The 6,360-nt window shown below is 47.3% G+C and overlaps 1 protein-coding gene across 13 annotated transcripts in view; it reads right to left on the bottom strand.

Moving 5' to 3' along the window:
* The window catches only part of SENP8 (SUMO peptidase family member, NEDD8 specific), a 55,772-nt gene that overhangs the window by 11,205 nt on the left and 38,207 nt on the right, over nt 1-6,360 (bottom strand). For 7 of the 13 annotated variants that reach the window (XR_003436434.1, XR_003436440.1, XR_003436439.1 and 4 more), the window contains 2 exons: nt 3,105-3,697; nt 1,908-2,005 (listed from right to left, as the gene is read on the bottom strand). The exons of 2 other annotated variants lie outside the window; for them this stretch is intronic. The gene's annotated coding sequence lies outside the window, so the exon portion shown is untranslated. Of the gene's footprint in view, nt 1-1,907; nt 2,006-3,104; nt 5,682-6,360 lie in introns of those variants that run through there. 4 more of the 13 variants (XR_003436435.1, XR_003436436.1, XR_003436444.1 and 1 more) reach the window with 4 other exon arrangements.

Below are 6,360 nucleotides of genomic sequence, written 5' to 3'. Positions count from 1 at the left end.
TCATGGAAGGAACTGGGAAAAGGGTCGGCAACTGTGAAAGGTAGGAAAGAACACATATATCTCTGTGGAACAGAGAGACCATCTGCATGAGTGTAGGATACTAGTCAGTGGGAGAGTGACATGAAAAGAGGTTGGAAAGGGCAACTCAGCAACAACAAAACCACCTGTTTAAAAGTCGGTAAAGGACTTGAATAGACATTTCAACATCACTGGTCATTAGGGAAATGCAAATCAAAACCACAATTAGATACCACTTCATATCCATTAGGATGGCTACTATCAAAGAAATGGAAAACAAAAGTGTTACTGAGGATGGGGAGAAATTGGAACCCTTATGCACTATTGGTAGGAATGTAAAATGGTGCAGCCACTGTGGAAAACAGTATGGCAGTTCTTCAAAAAATTAAAAACGATTACATGATCCAGTAATTCCAATTCTGCGTATATGCCCACAAGAATGGAAAATAAGGGCTTGAAGAGCTATCTGTACACCCATGTTCATAGCAGTGTCAGTCACAATCAGCCAAAAGGTGGAAGCAACCCAAGTATCTATCGAGAGGTGAATGGATAAACAAAATTTGGTGTATACATGCAATGGAATATTATTCAACCTTCAAAAGAAAGAAAGTCTTGACATATGATACAACATGGATAAACCTTGAAGACATTATGCTAAGTGAAGTAAGCCAGTCACTAAAAACAAATGCTGTATGACTCTACATATATGAGGTACCTCTGGTAGTCAGATTCATAGAAACAGAAAGCAGAATGGTGGTTGCCAGGAGCTATGGGGAAGGGAAATGGGAGTTATTGTTTAATGTGTACAGAGTTTCAGTTTTGCAAGATAAACAGAGTTCTGGAGATGGTGATGATTGTTGGACAATAATGTGAATGTACCTCACACTGTGGAACTATACGCTTACAAATGATTAAGATGATAAGGCTTAATCATTAAGGCTTCCCTGGTGGCACAGTGGTTAAGAATCTGCCTGCCAATGAAGGGGACACGGGTTCGAGCCCTGGTCCAGGAAGATCCCACGTGCCGCGGAGCAACTAAGCCCGTGCATCACAACTACTGAGCCTGTGCTCTAGAGCCCGTGAGCCACAACTACTGAGCCTGCGTGCCACAACTACTGAGCCTGAGCTCTAGAGCCCGTGAGCCACAACTACTGAGCCCACACACCTAGAGCCCATGCTCCACGAGAGAAGCCACCGCAGTGAGAAGTCCGCGCACCGCAACGAAGAGTAGCCCCCATTCGCCACAACTAGAGAAAGCCCGCGCACAGCAACGAAGACCCAACACAGCCAAAAATAAATTAATTAAAAAAAAGATGAAGATGATAAATTTTATATGTATTTTGCCACAATAAAAAAAATAAGAGGTTGGAGAGGTAGGCAGGAGAAGGGAATTTGGATTTTATACATTCCCTGGGTACTGCAGCTCAGGTCTGAAAGTTTGGAGCTGGCAGAATCAGTGGTTACTGAAACCAAGTGCTTTCTTTTGCTAGAGGAAATAAACACATGGATGTAATATGCAGAAAAATATGGCTGAATTTCTACATACTATCACACACCTCCTTTTCACTATTCCCAGGGAGTGGTTCATAGCAGCAGCATCACAGTGAGGGCATATCATATTTTTTAAGTTGAGCTAACTTTATAAGGGAGAAACAACAGCCCTAAACTTGGAGAAACGGAGGTATATATATTTTATGTGGGAGCCTCAGTTTGCAACATGGGCTTTAGCCAGATGAGGGAGAGTCGTGAGAGTGGGCAGAAGTTCTCGTGAAAAAGGCATTCAGGAGTGAGGGGGGCTCTGGGAGAACTGCATCCCACCAGAGACATCCTGGGAGTAAGAAACTGCCCCCACTCCCAGGCGCCCACCCACCCAGCCCTGGCCCTCCCACCTGGTGGCCATGCCGTTAGGACACCTATCGAGCTAGGTGAGGTGGTGACCCTGTGCTGCTCCTCTCTCCTAAAAGCTGCACTGCAGAATCAGGGCATCCTAGGGCAGAGAAGCTTTTCAGAGAAGGCTCTCCTGTCAGCCTCAGGCTGGGACAGGCCAGATCCCTAGGCAGATCTCTATCTGGGGGGGTGGGGGTGGGGGTGGGGGGGAGGTGAGATGCCACTGGGCCACTAGGTGGCAGCAAAGTCCAGCAGGAACTGGAGCCAAGGCAGTGAGGGACAGACTTCGCTCTTCTTTCTCAAAGAAAGCACCCCACCCGCCCCACCCCCACCCGCTGTCCCCAGGCCCTGGCAGTGGCAGAAGGGAAGCTGGGCAGGCTCCCAGGGCCATTTCTCCCCGGTGCCCTTTGGTTCTTTCTCTCCTCTCCCCTCCTCTATCATACCCCAGGGGAAAGGCCTGAGGTGATTATGAGAGGAAAGCATTCCCAAGGACTCTGAAGATCTCCTGAGGTCTGGTCAGTCAGAAGGCGGAAGTGGCTGGTGTGAAGAACAAGTGTGGGGTGTGTGTGGTGTGGGGTGTGTGTGTGGTGCGTGCGTGGTGTGTGTGGTGTGTGTGGTGTGTGTGTGGTGTGTGTGTGGTGTGCGTGGTGTGTGTGGGGTATGTGTGTGGTGTGGGGTGTGTGTGTGTGGTGCGTGCGTGGTGTGTGTGGTGTGTGTGTGGTGTGTGCGTGGTGTGTGTGTGGTGTGTGGTGTGTGCGTGGTGTGCGTGGTGTGCGTGGTGTGTGTGTGTGGTGTGTGTGGGGTATGTGTGTGGTGTGTGTGTGTGGTGTGTGGTGTGTGTGTGGTGTGTGTGTGTGGTGTGTGTGTGGTGTGGGCTCTGGGGGTGAGTGGGGAGCTCAGCTTCCAACAGGGGCACAGAAACCCCAGGCTTTCCCCGGCTCTGCCCTTGTTGTCAGTAGCATCTTCTCTTACCCAGGGCACAGAATTGCAGAAACCTGGATTCTGCAAGGTGTGATTTCACTCTTTCTCCTCCTACCTTCATTTCGAGATAAGGGGCTGGACCCCAGAGCAGAGAGGATTCAAATGTAACGGTTACATGGCTACATACACTTTGCCCATGAAAGTGAGGGGGAGGGAGGCGTTTAAGCCTCTGAAACGATAATCCAGAGAAACCCGAGTTTATCCTCTGTGTGCCTGACCTCCACAGAGCCAAGGAGCACCTGGCGCCCAGCAGGCCCTGCTGGCTGGTCCTCCTTCGCGTTGGCAGGGCTCCTTGCCTTCCCGGAATGTGTTCCTTCTTGTTTGCCACTCAGTGCCTGGCCCAAAGCCAAACCTGGGCTGCTCAGAATACCATGCCCCACTCACTTCTCTCACAGGATCTGAGACAAGGCTCTCTTCCGCCTGGGGAAAGGCCAGGCCCGCGCTGCAGCCTCATCCTACTGGTGCCGCCTTCTCTAAGGACATCGTGCTCTCCAGTGGCTGAGGGCAGAAGCACTTAGGCAGGATGCAGCTGGCACCGCGGCAAAGCAGAGAGTGGCATATTGACATCTTATCCTTTTGGCAGCCTTCTAAATTGGGCCAGAGTGGGCAAAGTGTTACTCACAAGCTGTTCATTAACTTGTTAAATGCAGAAAGGTTGGCTTAGGCTCCACTTTGGGAAAATGTGACACCCACTGCTCCTGGATTCACTCTAGCATGAAGGAGTGTTAATTGGTGTAGGATTTCTGATGGAAGTTTTTCTTTGCTGTTAGTTCCAAATACCAGGCTGGTCTGAATGCATGCTCTCTCCAGTCTGTAATTACATTTAAAAGATTTATTAAGCACTTGCTATGGACTCCTGCATGTATGCTTCTATAGATACTATGATTCCGTAATTTTCTGAGCAATAAACTGGGTGCCGGGCCCTATGCAAGGTACTTTCTATGCTCATTTGACTCTCACAACAAGGAACCCTCAATACGACAATATGGTTTTCACACCTTACGCTGTGGAAACTGAGATCGATAGGCCAGAAATACAATATGGACCCCTTCAAAGAGTTTACTGAGGAGACAAGATAGAGGGAATAGCTGTATAACAGTGTAGACATGTGAGCCCTGATATGTACAGAAGGGAGTGGCATAGACTGACTCAGTGGCAAGGGGTGTGCCACACGTGTGGACTTCAGAGGGTAAGAGTTGGATCAGAGGAGAGCTGTGGGGAGGGTCCTCACCGGTTGTGTGTTTGGGGGGTTAACGTCAGTAAAAGGATGGTAGTGCGAAGGATGGTGCCAATGAAAGCTTAGGAGAAGCAGAGTCCCTGCTAGGGAATGGATACGTTAAGTGTGCAAAACACCTCAGGATCTAAACGCCAGGATGAGAAGGAGAGACTTGATCTTTCAGGCAATGAAGAGCTATGGGGGCTACTGGAACTTAGGAGTGATGGATAAACGTGATGGTTTAGGAATGCTGGTTTGGCAACGGGGCACAAGGTAGATTAAAAGTCCGCCAGAATAGTCTAGATGGCGGTTTCTCAACCTCAGCACTACTGCCATTTTGGGCTGCATAATCCTTTGTTATGGGGGGTTTGTCCTGTGCATTGGTGGGTGCTCGGCCACATCCTTGGCCCACCTGATGCCAGCAGCACCTCCCACCCTTAGCTGTGACAACCAAAAACATCTCCAGACATTGCCAAATGTCCCCTGGGGGACACAGTGGCCCATGATTGAGAATCATTAGTCCAGAAGGCAGGAGGTAAGGGCTTGGACCTCAGAATGTTGGCAGGTATTTTCAGAACCAACTGCATCAATCTACTGACTTTTAGAATAGCTGACAAAAGTAAAAATGATTTCCTTGCCACAGGAAATTCATCATCAATGCCAAAGAACTTAATGGCCTAAACTTAATGGCCTAAAGAGGCTCAGAAGTAGATCATTCTGCATATTAGAAACCTCTAGAGGATACACCAAAACTACAGATAATGTGCTCATTAGCAAGAAAGTGGCTGATATCAGGATTTCTCTCTCCACCCGCTCACCCCCAAGTCACATCTTACTCAACCACTGCTTTGAATAAGGAGTGTCCAATCTGTCCATAGGCAGAAAAGCTACTGATCTGTAATTTTGCTAGGCTTGCATTTAATATTTTGTTTTTGGCAGTTGGTAGAGTGGATGGATACAGCCTGGCCTGCAAAGAAGAACTATGATTTACCAACATGTATCTTTGTCTAAAGCAGGAATCAGTGAAGATCAGATAAGACCACCGTAAGAACTTTGGCTTTTACTCTGAATGAAATGAGAGACAAAGGAGTGAATAATACGCTTTGATTATATAGGCTTTAAAAGGATCTTCGTTGGCTGTGAGGCAGGGAAAGGTGGAAGCAGGGAGGTCAGTTAGGAGACTTTGGGGTGATGGTGTTGAGAGATGACAGAGGCTCTGACTCAGGTGGTAGAAGCAGAGATGGTGGAAATGGGCAGATTCTGGATATATTCTGATGGTAAAAACAACAGAATTTCCTGTCAAATTAGAGATGGAGGATAACAGAAAAAGAGTCATAAAGGATGACTCATGTTTTATGGCTTGAGAGGATGGACAGAGCTGCCATCAACTGAGATGAAGAAAGCCATGAGTGGTGTATTTTTTGGGAGGAAGATCAGAAATGTACCATTGAACATGTAAAGTTTGAGATGAGTTTTAGACGTATAAGTGGGGATGTCAAGTGGGCAATAGATATATGTGTCTGGAGTTCAGGAGAGAAGTCTAGGAAATACAAATCTGGGAACTGTCAACAGATGGACGGTATGTAGTAGCAAGAGACTGGATGAGATCACCAAGGACTGAGTGTCCGTTGATAGAGGAAAGTATGGATGACTGAGCCCTGTGGCACACTGTGATCAAGAGATCAGGAAGAAAAGGAGGAACTAGCAAAGGAAACTGATGAGTGCCTGATAAAGCACAAGGAAACCCAGAAGAGTCTGGTGTTCTGGAAGGTAATTCCCATACGGCAAGGAGGAGACTGACAAATGCTGCTAATAAACCACATTTCTTTTACTGTGGCTCAACAAAATTTCTTTTCCACTTGAATATAACCCAGAAGTTTCTAACCTGGACAACTCCAAACAATTTAATGTTTAGGGTTATTCTTTCAGTACAAAAATGGCCCGAGCCCCATTTCCAACCACTATGGTCAGTCCTGAGACTCAATTTCTGCAAGAGTTTCCAAGGTTGCTTCTGTGTCTCCTGGGTTAGACCACGATGCAGTCTGCTTGTCTACTGTCTCCTGTTCCTTTAGCTATTGCCTTCTTGCCCATGATGTGCCACTCCTCATCCTTCATTCCTCCAAATGATCCACCACCAAGATAATCAGATGTATCCAAATTGCATGAAAGATTTAGAGTTAATGGAAGGCTATGGCACAAAGCCGAAAACTTCAAATTCAGTGCACACATGACTGCTTATAGCAATGTGACAGCCATTC

This window comes from Aethalodelphis obliquidens, unplaced genomic scaffold, assembly GCF_003676395.1.
Source record: "Aethalodelphis obliquidens isolate GAN/ISIS:26980383/991018 unplaced genomic scaffold, ASM367639v1 scaffold26, whole genome shotgun sequence".
Lineage (NCBI taxonomy): Eukaryota > Metazoa > Chordata > Mammalia > Artiodactyla > Delphinidae > Aethalodelphis > Aethalodelphis obliquidens.
Note: the sequence above shows the minus strand (reverse complement) of the source record. Positions and strands in the feature narration are given on the sequence as shown.